At 41.5% G+C, this 24,339-nt stretch overlaps 1 protein-coding gene and 1 long non-coding RNA gene across 3 annotated transcripts in view; one reads left to right on the forward strand and one right to left on the reverse strand.

The window, feature by feature from the left end:
* The window catches only part of LOC310689190, a 606,488-nt gene that overhangs the window by 303,387 nt on the left and 278,762 nt on the right, over window positions 1–24,339 (forward strand). The gene's annotated exons all lie outside the window — the stretch shown is intronic.
* The window catches only part of LDLRAD3 (low density lipoprotein receptor class A domain containing 3), a 123,819-nt gene that overhangs the window by 7,744 nt on the left and 91,736 nt on the right, over window positions 1–24,339 (reverse strand). The window lies entirely within an intron of this gene.

Here is a 24,339-nt window from a genome sequence, read left to right on the forward strand (position 1 = left end):
AATTTTCTGTGCTACAGGCAATCAGGTGTGCGACTATTTACAATTCTGTTAGCCATTGATTTTGACCATGCTGTGCCATCTCTCTTATCTTTCTCAAAACAAACAGTTTCATTGCAAATCTGAAACAAACATAAAGAAGATACACATCATTAATTGTTTCTTAGCAAAACCAAAAACCTCTTAAAGAAAATGAAACCATCACAAAATATTAAATGAACCTTTTGCTTAGCACAATATTGTGTTGCGGCAATAGGAGAATCGGACTACCAATTTATTTTGTTAAAGCCCTTTATGATGCTGGTAAGCAACAGGTCACATGATACCAATGATTAACATATCAGCTGGTATTAAACATCAAACGTTTCTATGGTTTTGTAAAGAATGAAAATGGTTTCTTGGAATTCAACACAAAGCTCTTTGCCCAAATATCCTAAAGCCAACATTTGCACTCCCTCTCTGTTTTAAATTTCAAAACAGCAACTCCTTACATTGTTAAATGCAGTCTGCACATTCCAGGGCAACTTCAAAAAATTCCCAGTCAAGAAAGATAGCAGATTTTAAATGTATTCAATTATTTAAAGCCAAACATTTATTCAAATAGTGCTTGCCTTGCTAGCTAAGAAAGAAATGAGAGAATACGGTTAGGGAACACATACGGTAAGTCACACTGCTCTCCCTTGTGTGTCTGTTTGAAAAAATGTGAAATAAGAGCCACTAATGGCCCTGTGGCATTTCATTACTGGTTGTTGTTTTTTAACCTGCTGCATATTGTGTCAAAACCTTCCTAAGGAACTCAGGATTACCTGATTGTGACATTCTCCTCTTTTAACTTGAAGCAAATTAAAATAAAGAAGCACCAATGTGAGGCAACCACTCATCTCGGCAGAACTCAGTTTCTGCTATTGCTGCCTCCAGGCTTATTGCTTATACTCCCACCACCACCTGCTAAATTCGAAGAGGAAAGGGGGAAAGATAAAATGGAACAGGGTTTTAGACTGCCATCTAATGCTGCACAACTAAAGCCCTGTAAGGGCGGGGGGTGAATTCACAAGTGCTGCTATCTTTAGGGTGCTGCATCATCACTTATTTCCAGCAAATTAGCATTACATCCCAGTTCTGTCCAGTCTAGCCACTACATTATATATACATCTCTAGAAACAGGGGTATGGAAACAGCTGAATCCCTGAAACTCGAGTACAGTATTTGAGAAAAAGCAGCAAATCAGTTACTATTTTGCAAAAGGAATTAAGTCATGCACTTGCCTACACTATTAAGCAGACATCTTTTGCAGCAGCCAGCTTGACCCAATACGATGGCAAGCAGAGGTGCATGAATTCTACCTGGATGCTGTGATCCAAGGAAGCAGAAGAGAGTGCAATAGCTACTTTGCTGCTGGAGCTCGAATGCTCCCATGCCTAGGATAGATAAGCAGTAACAATTAGGATAGGGCAGATCACCCGCTGGTTGAGTTTGATGTTCAGCAATGACTGGCACTGTCAGAACAGACAGCTATGAGTGATGATACGACAGGCAGTGTGCATACTGTGCATAAGAAAACCAGAGCACTGAATGTTATATGTATCAGGAATAGGTGGGATCAAATCCTCCTTCCACTATGAAACACACTGGAGGATTTTGGAAAATCACCATATCTCAACTCAGCTTCTTTCACAGGGTTGAAGATTTAAAAAGTAGTGGGGAGTAAAATTATTACAATAAAGCTAAATATCTTAGGACAACAGTTAGAAGAAAAATTGGCATATGATATGGTGCTATCAGTTGATGTTCACTATACCTGGAGTTGAGGTGAAAAATGGAGAACTGGTGGAACACTTCTTGTACTCACACCTGTCCCAGATACTAAATACAGCCCTCCCCAATTTGCACCACCCTTTTGCAACCCTGGGGAGGTCAGATCCACACCTGGAAAACAGACTGCTCTCACTCATTATGGCAGGGAGGTGGAAATAAGGCTGGAAGCTTGATTGCTCATAACACATTATGACACGGGGGTGGAAGTAAGGCAGCATTTTGTCTGGATATTCAGTTTACAATTTTAGAGAAATTTATGGCTTTTTAGTTCTGCTCTAATAACTTTCAGCAAATACTTATGCATCACAAATGAAGCTACGGAATTAAGTTTCCTGATAATGCAAAGGGAACATTTCTCTGTGAAGAGCCAGGTATGATGACACGGGGAGATTTAGAATACTGTTTGTTCTGTTTCAAAACAATGGAGAGAGTGGACAAGCTGAATTAACTCAGATTCATGCGGCTTCCATTCTTCTCTGGTTTTCTTAGCAGGATCTATGTATTTTAACAGCACTAGGTAGAGATAGTTCATCAATGCCACTTTCGCCTATTAAACCTCATTAGCAGAAAACATGCTGAGTGTGCAGACTAGAAGCTTTGAGGATAAAAGTATATATAAAAGGCCCAAATAGTTATGGCTGAACAGAGGGATGGTAATGAAAAACATTACAGGGTGTACTCAAAGGACCGTTTTATTATCCATGAACAAATTACACCATCTTAAAATTATTAAAAAGGTCTAGGACCAATTGTATTAGGCCTCTTAAGACACTGGGAAATGGAGAGGCCATTACTTTGTCTCTCCTGAGCCTCTGCTCAGCCGAGCTGTTTCACACTTCATCAGGGCTAAAAGCTTTTGAAATACATAATCGGAGCAGGCATCTGCAGCTTTAATGAAGACAAGTAACTGCCCATCTCCCAACAAAAGATACCACTTTGCCATCACATTTAAATTCCAGCAGATTAAAATAAAAATAAAAATGTGGCAGCTGCAAAATCACCAAGCCTGCTGGTTAGCACACCCTGCTTGTACAGAACTCAGAGCTGCTGGATAAGAGATCAGGGTGGCTCTGTGCTGCCCCATAGTCCTTAATTCTGTGCTGCCTCATAATCCAGTAAGACCATGTAAAGTGTGTGTGTCTATGTTCTAAGGGGAAAGCTTTCAGGACAGGTGTGTGAGAGTGGGGGTGAGGGTGTAGGCAGCTTCTGCTCAAAATCCCACCCCAGGTCCAGTTTGAATAACTCTGTGAGAATAACTTCAAACATAAACCAAAGGCTCCATGCACTGCATTCATCTTATTATCAGAATTAGGTGGAAACAAGCTCTTTGTGAGTCCTGAATGTACAAGTTGCAGGCACTGATTAGGGCAGGCAACAGATATCCAAGAAGGGTATTTGAGAGGGTGCCTTGCTCAGCCTCCTGTTGCAAAGCTCAGCTTACTATTTTAATAATGTGCTTGGTTGTATGGCGGATCTGTTCCCTTTCTCTTCTGGAAGTCCCTGTGGTCCTTTCCTTGATACAACTTGTAGAAAATGAGGTTCTGACACAGTGCTGTGGGCCCTGCACATCTGATAACGTTTAAAGCACCACTGGACTTATCTTTTCCATGAAAGGAGTACTGGAGTATGTGCAGCAAAATGCACTGTATGAGAACCCCAGACATTACAAGCTGAGTGAGGGACAGGGAGCTAATTTTGTTTGCCCCACCTTAGTAATTGCAAATAATCAAGCTAGCCCTATTTTCACCTTCGGGTCCCTAGTCAGAATCTGCTTGCCACTGGGCAAAGTGACTGGCAGAGGAAATGAAAGAAACTCTCAGGGTGTCTCTCTATTGCCACAAAATGTAGAATTTTGAAGAAGTGAACCTGACCTCAAAAAACCCCTTAGGAAGGAGCCAGCATGCTTACTTGTCTCTGTGTACTTCACTGCTGATACAGATGCTCAATCCCCCTCTCAGAAGCAGTGCTGCTTAAGAGCTGATGGGTAAATGTAGGATCCTCTATCTTCCTTTTTTGCATTAGTAGCTGTGACAGCATAGCCATTGACATGGAGATGCATTATCTAGAGTGGCCTCCACCTCTTGGCATGCTGGAAAATGAGTAAAAGGCACAAGACATAAGTGTCATTGAGCCCCTCTTCCAACCATGTGAATGATGTGTGCACCTTAGTTTTCTTTAATATTATACAAGTGCTTACTATACATATAGTAATTTGCTACTCTTGTTATCCAAGGCATTCCAGCAGAAAGTAAGTCTAGCTATGCATGCACTTAGACTCTTTCTCTTTTATGTACCTGAACAGTGGCAGCCACACACAAAAATCCATTTGGTACAGCAGCGTCTATAGCTGGTTGCCTCTGAAGGGTTGCCGGTATGGCTCGTCCTGTTAATTGTTTCCAGTATCTGGTATTCAGGTGCAAACTACATTTGTACATGAAGATCTGTAACCCCCATAAGGTGCCAGCCACCATCGTAACTGCTCAGAGAAATTGAGTCCAACTCAGTTCATCCCAGTGATAGTAGACAGGCTAGACGAATATCTTGGGGATGGCTGCTAAACAGATTCATCAGTCTGGCTAAGCTGTGCTGGCTTTGAAAGTAGTTCTTCAGCCATCCACCTGCGAGAAGGAAAAGAGAACCTGCCTCTGTGCTGGGCAACATGCTTTTATAGCACTTGAGCTGCATCCTTCAGTGAGGGGCTGGGAGCGCTTGACCTCAAAGTGAAAGGTCACAGCACATGCATGAAAGGGATCTACAGTGAAGGTGTCTACTGTCAGAGTTTGGAACAAGACTCTCTGCTGTCTAAACGTTGGAGATGAATCCTCTTTTTCATTTTACACAAGTAAACTGCTCTGGGACCAGTTTTGGCAGAAGACAATAGGTACATATTTTAAATAAATAAGACAAAGCAAAACATGTTGCTATCATAGCTAGCTAAATTTGTCTTATAAATTTATCTAATTGTTTTTATTATTTATTTTATTTTACTAAGTGATTTATAAACTGCCTTTTGGGGCACAACTGCCAAAACCAGCTTACAGAATTCTGTATGAAGCATGATAACCTTCAAAACCAAATTAATTCTGCCCACTTTGAACTAAGCCACAGCAATTAAATTTTATCACAGCAATTAACAAGTAGGTAGAAGTGAAAATGGGATCTGTAAGACCAAGCTATATATAGTGTGAGGTTTTCAGAGTCAAAGGAAAACTTTTCACAATCTATTGCCAACCATTAATTTAGTCCTTAGCACACAGAATTTTTCTTTACAAAACTTGCGACACTACACAAGAACAGTGCTGGTGGCTGCATAGTTCATTTCAGCTATTGCTTAGCACTGCAGGACGACTGCACACTGACTCATCAGACAGAAGACCCAGAATTTCACCTCTCACCTTCTCTCCTTTTTATTTCTTACAATGCTGGATAATTATCCAGAGCACCTCTCCTGTCCCAGTTTCAATGTGGGGAAAAGAAAGGACTGAAAAGGACATAATCAGCAAAGTGAGAAAATAAGCCGAGAACACATGAATACTAAGTTCTAAAATTAATCTTAAGAGCTATAAAAAGGGATGGGTTTGATAATATCAAGTGCTGTCCATAGTGTACAAAACACATTACAAAGCTTAAATGATTTATCACCTTAAAAGGTAGGCTAGGACAGCACAGTGCCTCTGGGACATTCACACAACTATACCAGACCCTGATACTTGCAGCAAAAAGGTCATCCATGCTTGCTTGCTTGCCAACCCAGATGTGTGCATCTGCTGCAAAAGGATGCTGTCAGCTCAACACGGTGCAAACTGGTCTCTATGTAGGCTACCCAGAGAATGTCATGGCTGCCAGGTTTTGCACCTGGTTCTTTCAAGTTCAATTAACACTCTTTATTAATCAACTGCAACTCACTGGTACAATTTCATTTGCAAAGCAAGTGTTCCTCAGTGAAGAACCCTGACAGTTGACCAACCTGCAGGGGCTTTCCAGATTTAATCTGGGATACACACGCACCTTATAAGGCTAGCACAGTTTCTAACCTCATACATGTCTCATACAGGAGCGAGGAGAACATCTTTAGGAGAAATTCAGTGGGCAGGAGGGGTGGGTGCTTAGCTGTTTCCTGCCCACCAATTCTCCAAATGCCTACTCTGGCCACCTGTAGCCCAGCCTTCTCCGCCAAGTCAAGATCCAAGCCTGACTTGAAAGAAGATGGCAAGGAAGATAATCAGTGAGCATAGGAAGGCTTGAGTACCCCCAATTCCTGCCTGTTGCATATCCCTACAAATGCTATTCTCAACCCTGTGCTCTGTTTCGCTTCAGGAAACAAACATTTGGAAATACACATTTTCCAAGCTAGTATGCAGTTTGATTCTTGGGCTACAGCAGGAAGCATGCCACTTCAAGTTCTGGTACCAACATTAAGCATACCAGAGAAAACATATTTGGTATTATCTAGAAACAGCAAATTAACTTATAGCAAGATACTGCATTAATACTACAGGCTATTGGTTTGCATGGGAGGGAAAGCAGGGCGATAATAAGATTCCGTTATAATCCAAGGGTTTAATGAGCCTGCAGAGTCAGCTGCAGTTGGCAAGAAATACTGCTAGCTTAAGCGTGATTTAGATATACTGTAAAGTGTATTTTAATCCACTTTTAAATGTAGTGCAGTCATTCAAAGACTTTATTTTCAGGAACTGGCAGTCTGAAAAACTGCTAGCACAACATCTATGTACTCCGCCATATTATTTTAATGAACACACAGTTGCTCTAAAGAAATGCTCAAGAGAAGAGATGCTGTCAGATAAGCAGTCCATATGGTTTAGTTCTCTGAAAGATAGTGTCCAGAAGATTTAGAATATGCAGGACCCTTTGACCAAGGGAGAAAAATCAATCCAGAAAGCTGAAAGAAAAAGGCCTGTTAGGTCATGCAGAGCATGTTCAGACATTATCTCCAACATCTAATCATTAGTATACTATTTATTATCTACATAGCTCCCACAAACAAGAGTTGTACAAAGACTCACTTCCCAATGCTGCAAGGCTGGAAGTAGTCCACACTGCATCCTTGCCCATGTCCCTCTCCAGTTCAGGTACCATCCAAAAGGGGAGATTCTACAGTTACCCTAAAGCAGCAACTCCTTTAACCAAGAAGTTGCACCCACCCTGCCATTCACAAACTCATGAATTATATCCCAGTATACAGGTTGTGAAGTCAAAACTGTTTGCCAACTTCAGGTATATGCTAATAGGTAATATCACTAGTCAAGGGAGGAAGTTCATCAAACATCTTAAACAATAACCAGGGGACAGAAAAGCAATATGGGCAACGCTGACTAGCCCTAAATCCTCCAGATAATCTCAGGGAGTAGCAAATATTACTTTGGCCACAATGGAGCTTTAAAAGTTTAAAGATAACCTGAAGCACAGCTGAGGTTCCATGTTCACGAAGCACAAACAAATGGTTATGCATTTCCTTCTCTATGCAGGCGAGTTTTATTCCTCACATAGTGTTCTCAGGTACACTATTCTGTATTTATGGATTGTTTCAAACACAAGGATATGCAAACCAATACGTATGAGTAATGCCCTAATTAATATTGGCGTAGCCACATTATCAATATTTCTCCTAGAAAAAGAAAAGAGAAGAGGGGAAGCAGAAAAAACATTTCAAATCCATAGAAAGTATTGATGGTAATACAAAATAAAAAGCCATAAAGCGGACAGAAGAGAATTCAAATTGTGCTTTGTTGTGCCTCTATGGAAATGGATTGGCTAACTACTGAGTGCACTTCTTTTTGAATTTGTTGCAAGCATTGGTGATGCTGTGACTCTCACTGATTGATTTAAGTGGTTGGTAACAAGTGTACTTCCCTTGTTTTCATATCTACCAGCTAAGGCACTATTATACATTTCTCTTTTTTTTAGTGTCAGAAGTAGGCAGGAAGGAGAATTTTGTTGGTCTACAGTGAAAAGCAACCCAACCTAAATGTGAAGTTCCTGGACTTATACATGGATCAGAATGCAGTTATCAGTTGGACTACCTGCTTCTCTGAAAAATATTTACAAAAATATCTATTTTATTGGAGAAAGTGTACACAGATGTGTATTTTAGGGCATAACGCATAGAAAAGAATTGTTGTTGTTTAGTTGTTTAGTCGTGTCCGACTCTTCGTGACCCCATGGACCAGAGCACGCCAGGCACTTCTGTCTTCCACTGCCTCCCGCAGTTTGGTCAAACTCATGCTGGTAGCTTCGAGAACACTATCCAACCATCTCGTCCTCTGTCATCCCCTTCTCCTTGTGCCCTCCATCTTTCCCAGCATCAGGGTCTTTTCCAGGGAGTCTTCTCTTCTCATGAGGTGGCTGGAGCCTCAGCTTCACGATCTGTCCTTCCAGTGAGCACTCAGGGCTGATTTCCTTAAGAATGGATAGGTTTGTTCTTCTTGCAGTTCATGGGACTCTCAAGAGCGTCCTCCAGCACCATAATTCAAAAGCATCAATTCTTCGGCGATCAGCCTTCTTTATGGTCCCCTTCATGGATCACTGCCTTGCCGTGGCGAAGGGGCTTGAATAACTCAGAGAAGCTATGAACTATGCCGAGCAGGGCACCCAAGATGAACAGGTCATAGTGAAGAGTTTTGACCAAACGTGATCCACCTGGAGGAGGAACCGGCAAGCCACTCCAGTATCCCTGCCAAGAAAACTCCATGGACAAAGACAATAATAATAATAATAATAATAATAATAATAATAATAATAATAATAATAATAATTTATTATTTATACGCCGCCCATCTGGCTAAGTTTCCCCAGCCACTCTGGGCGGCTCCCAATCAGTGTTAAAAACAGTACAGCGTTACATATTAAAAACTTCCCTGAACAGGGCTGCCTTAAGATGTCTTCTGAATGTCAGGTAATTATTTATCTCTTTGACATCTGATGGGAGGGCGTTCCACAGGGCGGGCGCCACTACCGAGAAGGCCCTCTGTCTGGTTCCCTGTAGCTTTGCTTCTCGCAATGAGGGAACTGCCAGAAGGCCCTCGGCGCTGGATCTCAGTGTCCGGGCTGAACGATGGGGGTGGAGACGCTCCTTCAGGTATACAGGACCGAGGTCGTTTAGGGCTTTAAAGGTCAGCACCAACACTTTGAATCGTGCTCGGAAACGTACTGGGAGCCAATGCAGATCTCTCAGAACCGGTGTTATGTGGTCCCGGCGGCCACTCCCAGTCACCAGTTTAGCTGCCGCATTCTGGATTAATTGCAGTTTCCGGGTCACCTTCAAAGGTAGCCCCACGTAGAGCGCATTGCAGTAGTCCAAGCGTGAGATAACTAGAGCATGCACCACTCTGGCGAGACAGTTCGTGGGCAGGTAGGGTCTTAGCCTGCGTACCAGGTGGAGCTGGTAGACAGCTGCCCTGGACACAGAGTTAACCTGCGCCTCCATGGACAGCTGTGAGTCCAAAACGACTCCCAGGCTGCGCACCTGGTCCTTCAGGGGCACAGTTACCCCATTCAAGACCAGGGAATCCCCCACACCAACCCGCTCCCTGTCCCCCAAAAACAGTACTTCTGTCTTGTCAGGATTCAACCTCAATCTGTTAGCCGCCATCCATCCTCCAACCACCTCCAGGCACTCACACAGGACCTTCACTGGTTCTGATTTAAATGAGAGGTAGAGCTGGGTGTCATCTGCATACTGATGAACACCCAGTCCAAACCCCCTGATGATCTCTCCCAGAGGCTTCATATAGATATTAAAAAGCATGGGGGAGAGGACAGAACCCTGAGGCACCCCACAAGTGAGAGCCCAGGGGTCTGAACACTCATCCCCCACCACCACTTTCTGGACACGGCCCAGGAGGAAGGAGCGGAACCACTGTATGACAGTGCCCCCAGCTCCCAGCCCCTCTAGACGGTCCAGAAGGATGTTATGGTCAATAGAAAAGAATACAAAAGCACAAACTCAAGGAGAGAAATTCATACAAGTTAGGAGGGAAATCCATACAAGTATGTTTTAGGGAATATGTGTACAATTTAAAAGCATTTCTTCCATGTGTCTTTTATTATTAATATCTGCAAACAGATTGAAACAGTACTGTAGCAGTAGGTGACTAAGTATTAAAAATGCTTTCAAGCCAATGACTTGGTTTAGAATCCTTCTAGGTGTTGCCACCATCTATAAATGCTGCAATCTGCCTCCATTCCGACCAGTGCATGTGACAAATCAATCACTTTTGAACCCTGCCAGCAACCTGTGCCATCTGACCAATACTCTCTCGAAGTGAAACTTGCTCATTTTTTGTTATGGGAAAGAGGTAGGTAGCTAAGGCTGGCCTAACCCAGTCAACAGCAGATCCATTCCCAGTTATTAATCATACATGGTATTCATGGAAGATAGACAATTCCATTCAAGCATAAGTCATCCCCCGCTTTCTGAATGGATGCTACTAGATAGATTAGCAAATTCATCCAAGCACCTGCAAAGCTGTCACATCCCACTGGCAAATGCAAAGAGTAGATACTCCAAATATTCCTCTATCAGCATGAATGCATTGAGAATTTCTGGCTACTGGCAGAGTAGCAAGGCCATTAACATGCCACCGATATGTGTGTGTTCGAGTATAATTAATTATATACTGATAGCAAAGACAATTTTCTCTAATAGATTCTCATTTTGCTAGTTAAACACACAAATGACATATTAGAAAAAGGACTCATGTTTCTATCCATCTTGTCACACGAAAGAGGACCCAGTGTTAGGTCAAGTTCAGGATGTCTTCCATTTAAACGGTAAAGGAATACAATACACCAAGTGCTTGACATAAGTATTATCTCATCCCAGAGGTGATTTCATTAGACCACTTATGCACAATTGGCAGTTCTATAAATTCTAAAACTTTACAAGCAAATCACAAGCACATAAAAATACTTGCCTTTTGAAACGATGTGCAAAGTTAACTTGGATTTCTTTTGTAGATTGATTCAGTGAAGCATGTCTGGCAGTAAATCAAGATATTACAATCCCTGGGACTCTATCCAAGTGCCTTATTCCCCATTTGATGTACACATTGCATAAAGATTCAGTCTCACTTCAGCAAGTTTTTGCAGAAATAAATTAAGCAAAAGATTGCTTTAATTACAAAAAGGAGAAAACTGCTTCACTTGGCAGGAAGTTTCTTTTTTTAATTTTTACTCCTCCCCACACCACACCCCTATTTAAAAACTATTCTTGACAGCAAATGCATGATTGAAGTGACCATATCAGGCTTGTCCACTTGCAGGGAAATGGGTTTCCCTTTTGGCCGTGAAATTAACTGGATACCATTGAAGACAAAATGCTCAACAGAGTGGATGGAACTTTGATTCAGTATGGCAAGACTTCTGTTGTATTGTTAATAGGAACAGATTCAAAACTACAACATATCTGAACAACCTGTCACCCACCCATTCTGAACACTAAATATAATGGGGTTACATCAGTCGTGATTTATTGAGCCCTTAATGGGCTGCGTTTGGCTTTGTGGGTCACAATTTATATGGGCCTAATCAAGAATATGGAGAAAAGCATTATATTAAAAAGCAGTATGACTAATATATTCAACATGATAGTAAATCTTACACAGAACAGGTGCAAACCTACTGATAAGTGTTGTGGCATGCTCTTTGACCATTCCAGTGGTAACTTGGGGAGGAGGATAATAATAATAATAATAATAATAATAATAATAATAATAATAATAATAATAATAATAATAATTTATTATTTATACCCCGCCCATCTGGCTGGGCCTCCCCAGCCACTCTGGGCGGCTTCCATAAAAACCAAAAGTACAGTAAAATATCACATGTTAAAAACTTCCCTGAACAGGGCTGCCTTAAGATGTCTTCTGAATGTCAGGTAGTTGTTTATCGCTTTGACATCTGCTGGAAGGGCGTTCCACAGGGCGGGCGCCACTACCGAGAAGGCCCTCTGCCTGGTTCCCTGTAGCTTTGCTTCTCGCAATGAGGGAACCGCCAGAAGGCCCTCGGCGCTGGACCTCAGCGTCCGGGCAGAATGATGGGGGTGGAGACGCTCCTTCAGGTATACTGGACCGAGGCCGTTTAGGGCTTTAAAGGTCAGCACCAACACTTTGAATTGTGCTCGGAAACGTACTGGGATATTCATTCAAGTCGTATTTAAACAAGAGAAAATTGCCTAGTAGGAATAATTGGTGGAGAGTGCTCTAAACTATACGTTTGCAGCCTACTAATGTTTCGAATTCACTGCTAAATCCAGTTTAAAAGGTTAGGAATTATTAACACACAAGAGGAGAAAACCTTCACTCTGGCACATTCTTGGTTCAGGTTCAGTGTGTAGAATTAATACCAAGAAACTTAATAGGATTCTGCCTCGTAACTATGGTGTATTATTAAAGCCTAAGAAAAACATGTTCTCTCTTATATGAAACCTTGTAATACCACATTTATAGTACAGTGTCCAGTTTGAGGCATTTTATCTGAAGGAAAAGTGGGTATGATGCTGCAAAGATGAATGTGCAATCAGTGCATGAGCAATTAAAGGGAAATATCAAGAACTGTACAAAAATATTACAATTTTATTAAGATTGCAGAATTTAATTAATGAGATTGACAGATTGATCAATGCAAGTTTCTGCCCCACAATTAGCCACTAACCTTTCACTATGATGCATTCTCAGTATGCACTAGTTTCCTGGCTCGGAGTAGTCATTGACTAATATGAACTCTGAGCACGTCTCCTAGTGCTGCCCTGAAAATATGGTCACCTGTGCCCAAGAGTCAGGAAACCCATCCAAAGCAGCTGAATGGTGTGAGATTCAGAGGAGGAAAAAAGAAGCACCTCTTCACAGAGCACAGACTTACATTGACCCAGGATGTAGGGATAGTCAACAACTCGGATGCATTTACAAGGAGGTTAAGACAAATTTGAGCAGAACAATGCTATCAATGGCTATTAGTCATGATGACTGTGTACTAGCTCCAGTATTGGAGTCAGTATGCCTATGAATACCAGTTGCTGGAGAACACTGTTACACTCATGTCCTGCTTTCCGGCTTTCCACCGGTATCTGGTTGGTCACTATGAAAATGGAACGCTGGACTAGATGGGCCTTTGGTCTGATTGAATGGAGCTCTTCCTGAGCAGTAAGAACAAGTCAATACTATGTCAGACTGAAATGGTTCTAGATAATTTGCTTACTGACCAGCCACCAAGTTGTCTATTACCTTGTCCAGAAAAGAGATATTCCCAACTGAGTTGTAGATATCTGAAACAACAGGGTCCAGGGAAATCTTCTTCAGGTGGCAATGCACCTCCCACTTTTGGTTCCTATGTGAGGCATTAACTGGACCCACCCAATCATTCCCTCCCAGCTAGAGCGTAATAGTCATAATGGGCAAGCATAAGAGAGCATGTGCCCCTATCTTCACCACACACAAATCTATAATAGCGTGCACTGGAATAAGTCATTTGCTAGGTTCTTTAACACAGATTTCTTGAAGCACTCCAAGAGCATACAAACCCATCACTGCAATGGTTTAATTATGCAGAGTTGGGAATATAAACTGGTGACCCTGTAGTAGTAAGTACTACCTATTGACTGACACCCTCTTGTTCCAGAAGTCTGTTTTCCTGACTTAAAATGTACACACAACAACTTTTGAGCTGAAATTCAGATCTGGATAGAAAGAACAGAGAGGCAGGGAATACGTATCCCCAATCCATTAAGATTTGAGCAATTTCATTACTTACATCTCTGCAACTAGGCGCACCAGCACTTTCCTGATATATAAATCACAGAGGACTTCGGATAAAGTTTCCACAGACTGATTTTAAAAAATATATAATTAAGGGTTCCTTCTGGTGTAGGACAACTGGCCAACCATGCTAGCATATCTTTTAATGCTGCACTGTTGATATCAGAAGATTCTTTGCTCACAGCTGCATTTCACATGCACAAAAAGGTTGACACTTTTGTTTTTAAATGCCACAAATGTTAAGTTTACCTGATTTTGAGAGAGCTTTACATTAAACTCATCAAGAAATGAGTGTATAAACGTACAATAGCTACCAAGGGCACAGGCAATGATATATGGCTCCAAGGAACTCTGCTTGTGAAAAATGGAACATGAAATGTCATTTCCATATCCTGGCATACAGCTTATTTTCCTGGAAATTTTCTAATAGTTTTGAGGGGATTAAAACAAAAAAAGCAGCTTCTATAGCTAAGGCAGCTAAAAGTTTAATTAAATACAATTGCTTGCTGTGCTTGCCTTCCCAAACTGCTTCATGCATATTCATCACTGTAATTACAGTAGGAAAAAAAAAATCCCACAACTAATTATGCCATACTCCTTGTCTTCTACACATGCCTGGAATTTTTTGCATAATTACTACTGAAATTAATTGCAAGTTAGTTAATTTTGCACTTTGTCCTTTCATGCTTATTTGAAATTTGGTGCCCCCTCCCCTGCCCAAGTCATACACAACGGTTTACACCAGAAAACAGTGAACGCCAATATACTCTCTAATTACTTGCAATAATAAGACACGTACTTTGTTGTAAACTTCAACATGGTGCTCTCCATAAAATACATAGTGTTTGCAAGTCATGCTGTCACTGGCCCTCTTGTTGAAATTCCTATAGCGCTCTACTGCTTGACTGACATGGCGAAACTACCTTGTTCTTCCCTCTGGGGAAGTATAGGATGTGGTGCCAGAGGCTGCAACTCAAAAGGAAAACCATTGTCAGGATCTTTGGCTTTTGGTTGTATTTTTAAGCTTTGGAGTTTACAAAAGGAAAGATAAGGAAGCTGTACCATCACCACTAAATCATTTGTAAGATGGAGGAAGATTTTATCAGGCTTGGCAGATGTTTAAAATGCATGCATGGTGCATGAAATTCAGAAGGCTGCATACTTCTTTTTAAAAAAATAATATTTTGACAAAGTAATAAGAATAAATAAATAAGAATAAAAATATGCACCCCACCATTCCATTGTAACTATCCAACCTCCCAAAACCATCCTGCGATGGTTTCCGTTTTAACAGTACAAGGCTGCATACACCTTCACCAGCAATGAAAGATAGGTTTTTAGTTGTTTTGTATTTTTTCATCAGCAAGAGCCTTACTGACACTGACCTGCTCTGGCAAGCCACATAAAACAAACCTGATGGAATAAAATTGTTTGGTTGGGAACACACCTCCAATGCCATTAGTATCCCTGAGTACCATAAAGTCCAGCTACAAACATGTTTCAAGTCCTTTAACGACAAGAGTGGTCGCCCAAACAGAATGCCATGACAGGGGAAACAAATGGGATTCTTAATGTACCAGGCAAACACTGATTCCTTGTCTTAAATAAAGTTTCTAAATGCAATGCAAATAGATACATTAGCAAGAACAGCTTGGGAATAGTTATAAATATAAAATGAGGTACATATTCACAGCACAGAGCCACCCATAAAATTCTTCTGTGAATCGGCTCTTTTAAGATTACATGGCTTGAATCCTAAGTTACTCTTCTCTTTATGCAAGTGTGGGTTCTTGCAACTCCCCAATTTGCATCCCTCGCTCTATCCCACACCATTCACAAGGGTCTCCAAACTTGCATGAGCCATGGGGACCACAGAGGGAATGCCCTATTTTGTGAGTGTGAATTAGGACCCAAGCCTTTTCGTTTCCAAGCACACAGAACTGACAGAAACCGAAGACATCTCTGGAGCTCCTTATTTGCTCAAACAATTCATAACATATGGTAATGAAAATCTGTGTGTTCTTGGCAAGCTCAGCTGCGGCACTTGGCACAATGGTGCAAATGCCAGGCTCCGTGGGCCTCAGGAAGTCTACTGGAGCTGACACTGGTTGCTGGCATCTCTTTTTCTTTTTAAAAAGTCAAGCACCAGGCAGAGATGAAGTCATCCACCATCATCATCTTCCCAGAATGCTCTGAGCCTAGAGTAGCAGGGCCCAGAGGCATTATGGTGAAATTTAGATGGCAGGTGATGCAGCCTCACTGGAGCCTTGTTTCACATTACTAGCCTGAGTGCCATCAGCTAACTGACTTAGTGAAAGTGTTTTGAAAAAGAAATGTCAGCTCCCCCTTGTGGTTTCCATTGCTTGCTACATTTACTGGGGTAGAGGGCAAAGGGCAACTGATGCAGGGGCTTCTCAAATCTGCTGCTGGACTTGATGTTTGGGACATCACAGTGGGCAGCTTCTATATACCCCTATACAAGGATTTTGTGCTACCTTTGAGTCATTATTTTTCTTCAGCAATGTTTTGGAGTTCAAGTCTTCATAAGATTATGTTAACTCAAACATTTATGCCAGCAGTTCTCCAACTTTGTCCCCCTTCGCACCACTTTAAAATTGCTCAGGGAGGGGGCTGTGGGGGGCAGGTTGGTGGACCACTGAAGAAACTTTTCTTCTTCAAAATTGTCAAAACCAGCACTGTATTATGAAAATCATGGGAACCAAGCCAGGCTGCTAAGAAGGGCTACTTTAACTGTTACCAGGGAACTTGCAACTTATAAGGGAAATTAGACTATATCAGCATCATACTGCAAAAATCGCAGGCCCTAGACAAGGCTTTGTTAGCCTGTTTGATAGGTCCAGTTCTTGTTTTGACAAGAGGCCCCACAGGGCACTGGGAGAGGGAGCAGCAAGTGTAGGTCTCAGTGAACAACTTGCTCTTTTAAATTCTGTGAGAGTGATGGCTTTCATACATCCAGGACCAGAGCACCTCTCCCCCTGGTTCTACCCCTTTTCTGGGGGAATGGGAAGTCTTAAAAAGGTGCAGGCATCTGATTTGGAGCCTAGCACTCTCCATACTGACAAGGCCTGCAGGTACATTATTAAGCTGACATGAGGATATGAGTCACTGGTATGGAGAGGGGCAGTTTCTCAGTGGGGGCTGGCTCCATAGGGATGGACTCCATAGGTCCTGATCTCAAGGCTTTGATCCTCAGGCTGCAGCTTAGGTCTAGTCACAATGCTGGAATGATAGATTGGATCCTCTGAGTCAAGAGTTTCAACCCAGGCTGCTACGTAGGGTAAGGGTCCTGACATCTGTCTCCAACACCAGTGACAAATCCGACTGGACTTTCTTCCCTGGAGCCAAAGTTCAGGTTGTTACTCCAGCTGGGAGTCCTGACAAATGGTCTCAATCTCCGTTGTCAGGGGAAAAACCAATCAAGTGCAGGGTCAATTACAATTGCTCTCGATGGTTCCACAACATCTGCATGGGCCATCTGAGTAGAGCTCACAGAGTGCTTTGGATAACCCCTTCTTACACAGGCTTTGGGCATAACCAGAGATATGCTGTAATCTTTCCAGTGATATAAGGTCTGCTTGCTCACTCATTCACATGTGGCTGTGGGCTCTATTCAGCCAGAAGTAGTTGCAGGAAAATGTATGAAAAAACACACCAGTTGCACTCTTTCCTTCCTCACCTCTGCTTACCCTCAGAAAGAATAACCACCTGTCACTGTATTTTTAGAACTATCCTGGGGTGTTACACTGTCTAGACAAGAAACAAAGACCAGAATACATAATAGTTTTTCATTGTCAACAGCTTTTATCTAGTTGCTCCTATGGGGACTTTTGCCCATAAATCAGGTTCCTGTGGAGTGAAAATCATGCCTTACGGAACAAGAGTCGAGGATGAGCTCTCCACAATTCAAACTACAGAATGCTTGCTTGCTTTCACAATTCAGCATCCTGACTTGACCCAGAAGGAAAAGGCATCAGAAATGATCTGAATATGCCACTCATCCTTTCCCCGCCCCAACTCTTTTACACACAGGTAAGCAGCTACTACTATAACAGTGTTGCTTTTCATTCACAAAGTGCTTTACAATTTTAGCTTTAACCCTCACAACTCTGCAGATTTTATTTTTAAGCTGCAGTTGCATTAGAAACTCACACATTACCCTGCAATGAGTGCACAGCAGAAAGGTCTGAAATTGTGTTGACTAAGTTGAAGGGTCAACCATTTATCTATGAATCCCATTGGCTCTCTCTGCTCTCCCAGGCGCTATACAGGGAGCTACTTTTACAATGCTTATTAACAACAACTTAACTTTTCTTCCATGAAGCAAATCATTTCATTGGGATAATCTCTGACTGTCTTTCCCAAACTGGTGCTCTTCGGTTGTGTTTGGACTACAACTATAATCATTGGCCATACTGCCTGGGGTTGATGAGAGCTGGATTCCCAAACACCTGTAGGGACAAGGTTGGGAAAGTCTCATCTATGGCTTTCTCTACCATAAGTTTATTACACACTTGGGGTAATTATTCAAGTACAACTTTGACCAGGGGACAGCAAACTTTTTCAGCAGGGGGACGGTCCACTGTCCCTCAGATCTTGTAGGGGGCCAGACTATATATATATATATATATGCAGGTTTTGGTGTCCTCGGGTGTCTTCCCGTGTAAAAGTTGGGGTGTCTAGGCGACGTTTCGACGAGGTCTCACTCGTCATCTTCAGGCTGGTGCTTTCGGCTTCTTGTTACTGGAACAGAGCGGGATCTCAGTGTTTGAGTTCCTATAAATACTGTAGAGGGGTGTGGTGTATTGCCTCAAAAGTTCTGGGCAGAGGGGAAGTTCCCAGGCTAGTGTTCTTTTCTTCTTTTGTTCCTTAATTACTTGAGGGATATCTTGAGTGATTTCTTGAGTGATATTCTGAGTACCACTTAGGTGGGTCATTAGGTGTGGATTAGTTGCTAAAGCCTTCGTGTCTTGACCTCTTGAATTTGTGAAGAGTTTTTCTGGGAAGATGGCTGTACTGCACTTAGTTGTGCTTTGGCTTGGCTTCGTGTATAGGGGCGAGCTGTGGTTTTGTGCCCTGTGCCAGCCAGATCTGTGTAGGGATTGCAGGGGGGTGCAGCATCCGGAGTTGCCACTATGGTTTGGTTACTGGATGGTGTCTGTAATTTATCTGTGGAGAGGGTCTGGGTTTGGGTCTGGTGTGGTTGATTGGTGGTGGCGTTCTGTGTGCCTCTGGATCTGGTGTCGGTTTTTGTGGGGAGGGCTAATTTCCAGATGTCTGGCAGGCGGGACGTGTCGTCACGCTTGTTCATGTTGTGAGGGTGTTTCTCTATCTCGATGGCTTCCATGATTATTCTCTTGTGGTGATGTTCCATGTTAAAGAGCAATTTGGAATCTGCAAAATTAATTTCGTGTCCTGTTTCTTTCATGTGTTGGAAAAGAGAGGAAGATTTTTCTTCTTTTTTGACGGCATTCTTGTGTTCTGCGATACGTGCATTTATTCGTCTGTTTGTTTGTCCAATGTACGTGGCTGGGCAGACTTTGCAGGGTATTTCATAGACCCCTTGGTTTTCCAACTGGATTTTATCTTTGGGGTTTCTGAGGATATTGGCTATTTTTTGGTTGGTGCAAAAGGCTGTTTTGATATTGTGTTTATGGAGGATTTTGCTAATTTTATCTGTAGTGCCCTTGATATAAGGAAGGAAGGCTTTAGCAACTAATCCACACCTAATGACCCACCTAAGTGGTACTCAGAATATCACCACACCCCTCTACAGTATTTATAGGAACTCAAACACTGAGATCCCGCTCTGTTCCAGTAACAAGAAGCCGAAAGCACCAGCCTGAAGATGACGAGTGAGACCTCGTCGAAACGTCGCCTAGACACCCCAACTTTTACACGGGAAGACACCCGAGGACACCAAAACCTGCATTCCTGTACCCGTGAAAATCTACGAAAACATATATATATATATATATATATATATATATATATATATATATATATATATATATATTAAAAATGAACGAATTCCTGAGCCCAACAAATAACTCAGAGATGCATTTTAAATAAAAGGACACATTCTACTCATGTAAAAACACGCTGATTCCCAGACCGTCCGCGGGCCGGATTTAGAAGGCAATTGGGCCAGATCCAGCCCCCGGGCCTTAGTTTGCCTGCCCATGACTTGGATGGTAAAATACCCACACCATTTGCCCTTATACATTATTGTTATGAACTGGAAAGTAATCACCTGAATCCAGCTTTTCCAAGAGCATCAGACCAGAGGAAGGGGAGATGCTTAGAAAAACGATATTTCCCTTACCTGCCTAATTCAGACTGGGAAGACTGGAAAACCTGGGAAACTTTGTCCTATGGTAGATCAAAGTGAGCTAAAATAATCCCCAGCTCATCTGGCTCTTGCCTTCTACTACTCCAATAATTCCTGTTGCCTCAGACACTCCTGCCATATAATGACTTAAGCTTCATTCTAATATAAAGAAGGTACTGCAGAGAAAGAGAGAGAGAGAGAGAGAGAGAGAGAGAGAGAGATCCCCTAACAGTAATGTGGGAAGAAGCCATTACTGAATTGAGTAAGTGAGGCTCAGTGGAGTGTGTGGCTTTTCGTGAAAAGGTATGATAGTGACATAATACACCTTCCACTGTGATTTTTTTTTTTTATCAAGTAGCAATGTGAAGATATATGTGAGTCTCTGACCATTCAGAAAGAAGTCACATAGCCAAATCAGATTCGCTAGATAGTGTAGGAATATTGCTACCAATTTGCTGTATCAATGGAGAGACGGCTGCAGCTCAGTGGTAGAGCATCTGCTTTGACGCACAGTGTTCCAGGTTCAATTTCCAGCATCTCTAGTGACGGCTGGAAGAGAACTCTGCCTGGAATCCTAGAGAGCTGCTGCCAGTTAGTGAAGACATTGCTAAACTAGATAGGCCAATGGGCCAACTCAATATAAGGCAGCTTCCTATGTTTCATTAGAAGTGGTGAACCAATGGGGAATGAATAAGCAATGAGCAGGCACACCCAAAAGTGTATACATGAAGGTGGTGGGTAGGAACATTTCAGCACCCCCAAACAGCTCCATTTAAACAGGTTAATGTTGGGTGCTCCTTTATAGCCATTTAATACCAGAATATAAGTTCAAGTTACCATATTTGATTATAAAAGGGTAGTTTTATGCCTTTCTTTTTAGGCTGCTATTTAGTGTTCCTGATTCTCTTCCTTGGTATCCTGGCTGGATGTTTATCTCAGTTAGAATGACTACGATGTATTTGCACCTATTGGTGAAAATAGTTTTTTAAAAATGGTCTCCCCCCGCCTTTCTCATTTTTCCCAACCCACTATCTGAAAAATTGAGATATTCCATCTCTGAGATGTTCAGCAGCAGAGAAGATTTTTTCTAGACGTCTCTTAACATGGTATGCAAGCTGAGAAAATTCCTTTTGGAAATTAATCTTCCTGCCTGAAATCTGATAGCTTCCTGTCTTCCTTCGCAATTTATACTTTTTCTTCTTCTCTCTCCACTTAATGGAATTAACATAAAGCCTTTTCATGAACTATATAGCCTGATAAAATGGGCAGTTAAAACTATAAATGATTTTAAAGTGAAGGTTAAATATACACCGGATAGCCCCATGGTCTGTACTGCTAAACCATATGCCTCTGGCTCATATTAAACAATATCAGTTTCTAAACCAAAACATAAAACCAACTCTGTATTTGGAGGAAGAAAGCAAGGCTGTTCAAAAAGGCATTTGGCTGAAGCTTCTTCTGGCTTGTTATTTTAATACTGTCCCCTTTACAGTTGTGTTTTATGTTATTTTCCCCATTTTAGTAATTCTGTGTTATTATGAGGCTGTGCTTTGTGTTTTTTAGACCCACTACCTGGAATACATGTTCTTTTAGTACACTCTCTCCAGTAACAACCTGAAGCCTAATGCTGAAGGTATCATCAAACAGTATCATCAAACAGCTCTTTACCACCACTATTAATCAGTTGGTTAGTCGTTGGCTCATCTCATTTATCATATAATTTTCTGGTTTTGTTCTATAGCTGATTTTAGTCTGCACAGTCAGTATAAGCCCAAGGCATAATGAAGTAGCAGATTCACTGAAATCAACAGGCTTAGATTACTTAAGTCCAGTGATTTCAATGGATCGACGTTGAATAATGTGGGATATCTGTTAGTCTCACTGCAAAAGACCAAAATTGCCACCCCGCTGGAAATATTTATACCACGGTGTGGTCTAGTCATGCTCAACGCTATTGTCTTTTGCTAAGATGTTACAGGATGGCAATGTGATTTTTGGTGAATACTTTGTCATTACTAGGGATTTAAACTGCCTTGGGTACAGTAAACTAAAAATGTGGTGAACACATTAAAAATGAAATGAAATGTGGTTTCGTGGATTGGTGAAAAGCTTCATGTTTTCTTTATATTGTGATGTTACAAAGCAACTTATTATTATCCATGTAGGGAATGAAACGGATTCAAGTCTCCTCCAACACCTCCCCCCCCCACTCCGTTTCCTGGAGTAATGCTTCTATAAATGCTTTTTGTATCTGGCAATCACTCCTGCACAGGATTCAACGGAAAGTGTAATGTACACAAACCTCATCAAGAAGCTACCTATTACTATAAGGATTCAAAAAAACAACAACCCTGAAGTAATATAACATGTAGTTAAAAATACATCGAATGCCTCAGGCCTTGGGCTTGATATTTCCACATAACCATTTCTTACTCTCATGATTGACAGGTGAGAACTGTGAAACCTTCCAAAAATACTTATATCATTTTTTTTTCATATCAAGTACTACTGCATCACCATTGATCATGATCACTATAACCCTTTTATGATAGCACAACTTAGAATGAATTTAACTTAACCCTTATAATCTTTGTCTGTTGTCAACATGTTGCTCTGCTATTTAAATATACGCGCACACACAATTATGTTAAAGGACACACACATTCTGAACTGTTCAAAGGTTTGCACCCGTTTATTGTTCTGCTGTTGGGTTATACTGTATCTATTAAACTGTGAAAGCTTTCAGGCTAAAGCAATTTTAAGTTTATGATCCTACTTGTTGTTGTGGTTTTTTGTTTTTTTGTTTTTAAAAAAGCTAATGAAATACGTGCTGCTTATAGCAAACTGCTATCCCACCGGGAGGCATTTTCATTAATATAGCTTGTTCAAATAAAAACAAATGCAGTTTCCCTTGATCTGTCAAGCAGTTCTATTGTAGTCTGAATGCAAGGAAATTAAGGTACACACAAAAATGTGGGTGAGGTCTTTTCAGAAAAGGCCTGTTAGAATACAGTCAATCCCATCAATCCATTATTATATTTGCATGTATCCTTTGCCTGTAACTCAGCATCATAGTAAGGAGCTCCAGGGAATGTATGTGAAGAAGCAGGAAAGGTGTTCCCCCCCCCCCATAGAAGGGAAACACAATTTGATACTAAACAACAGCTTGCCTCTTTGGCATCAGAATCTCTTCTGTTCAAAAGTGTTCCTGCCAAGCATGTGGTTCCTAGTCCAACCTCTGCACCGAAGTTCTTCCATATAGAAAAATGAAATAAATTCTCAGCCACCTATTCCATGTGATCCATGTTATATTGATCCACTAGGTTTTTACTATTTCTTTTCACTGTTGCAATTAATTCCCCTATTCCTCCCCCCACCACATCCTCATTTTTTTAGCACCTGGAAACTCTACTTCATTGAACACTATTTGATAAAGAGCTTCAGGGATTTCCTGCAACATATGTTGATGTTCTAATAGTTTTATTTTCAAGTCCACATGAAAGTTGTTGTTGTTGTTTTAAATTCAGTCACTGTCTGATTCTGACCTTGTAGCCTGTTCTTTGTAAAATCATTTTCAACTGAAGGAATGATGCAAGGGAAAAACCTGAGCCTGACAGATGTGCCTGCAGAAGCTGGCTGGCTGAACAAGTCAAAGCACATCTATTCTAGATGGAAAGAGACTGTCCATTTTGCTCCAGACCAGATCAGGAGAGGCAAGGCTTGTTAAGGGGAGAGAAGGCAAACATGACAAATGAAGAACTCAAAATCTGCTCAAATATGAGCTGTGCCACAAAACAAAAAGAACAAGCCTACATGCATTCTCAGTAGGTTTTTTTTTTCTCTCTCTCAACTTATTTCAAAATTTCATTCCCCTTGGATCTACTTCCTTGTTTTCTAGTTTTCACTTCTCCTGCGTCATCAGTGATTGCATTCACTAACAATAAACTATGCCTTATTATTCTGTGAGTTGCATCCCAGGATCATGCAACCTTGCTTCTCCTCCCTTGGGGCAGCTGTCAGATCAGAATTAGCATTCTGTCTCAACTCAGACCAACTCGTTTATCTTAACTATGATTTATTGAAACATTAAGCGAGGCTAGATGTTGGATCATTTTAGGAAACCATAGTTAAGATTAACCACACTTTGCAATGCTGACTTCCTTGCAGCCACACTGGAAGAGGGGAAGGGATCTGGCATGTAATGATAAAAAGGGAGGCTACCCTCTGACTCCACAAGTAATGGTTAGAAATGGGCAAACTTGCAGTTAAAAGTCAGGATACTGATGGCTGCTAAAGACCTAAGGGCCAAAATTCATGTGACAATAAAATGATGCACTGCCATACCCTCCCCAAAAAATGGACTTGAGGATCGCCATACCAAAAAGGTTGGGAACCACTGCTCTG

Source organism: Podarcis liolepis (genome assembly GCF_965112155.1).
Source record: "Podarcis liolepis genome assembly, chromosome: 1".
Taxonomy (NCBI): Eukaryota; Metazoa; Chordata; class Lepidosauria; order Squamata; family Lacertidae; genus Podarcis; species Podarcis liolepis.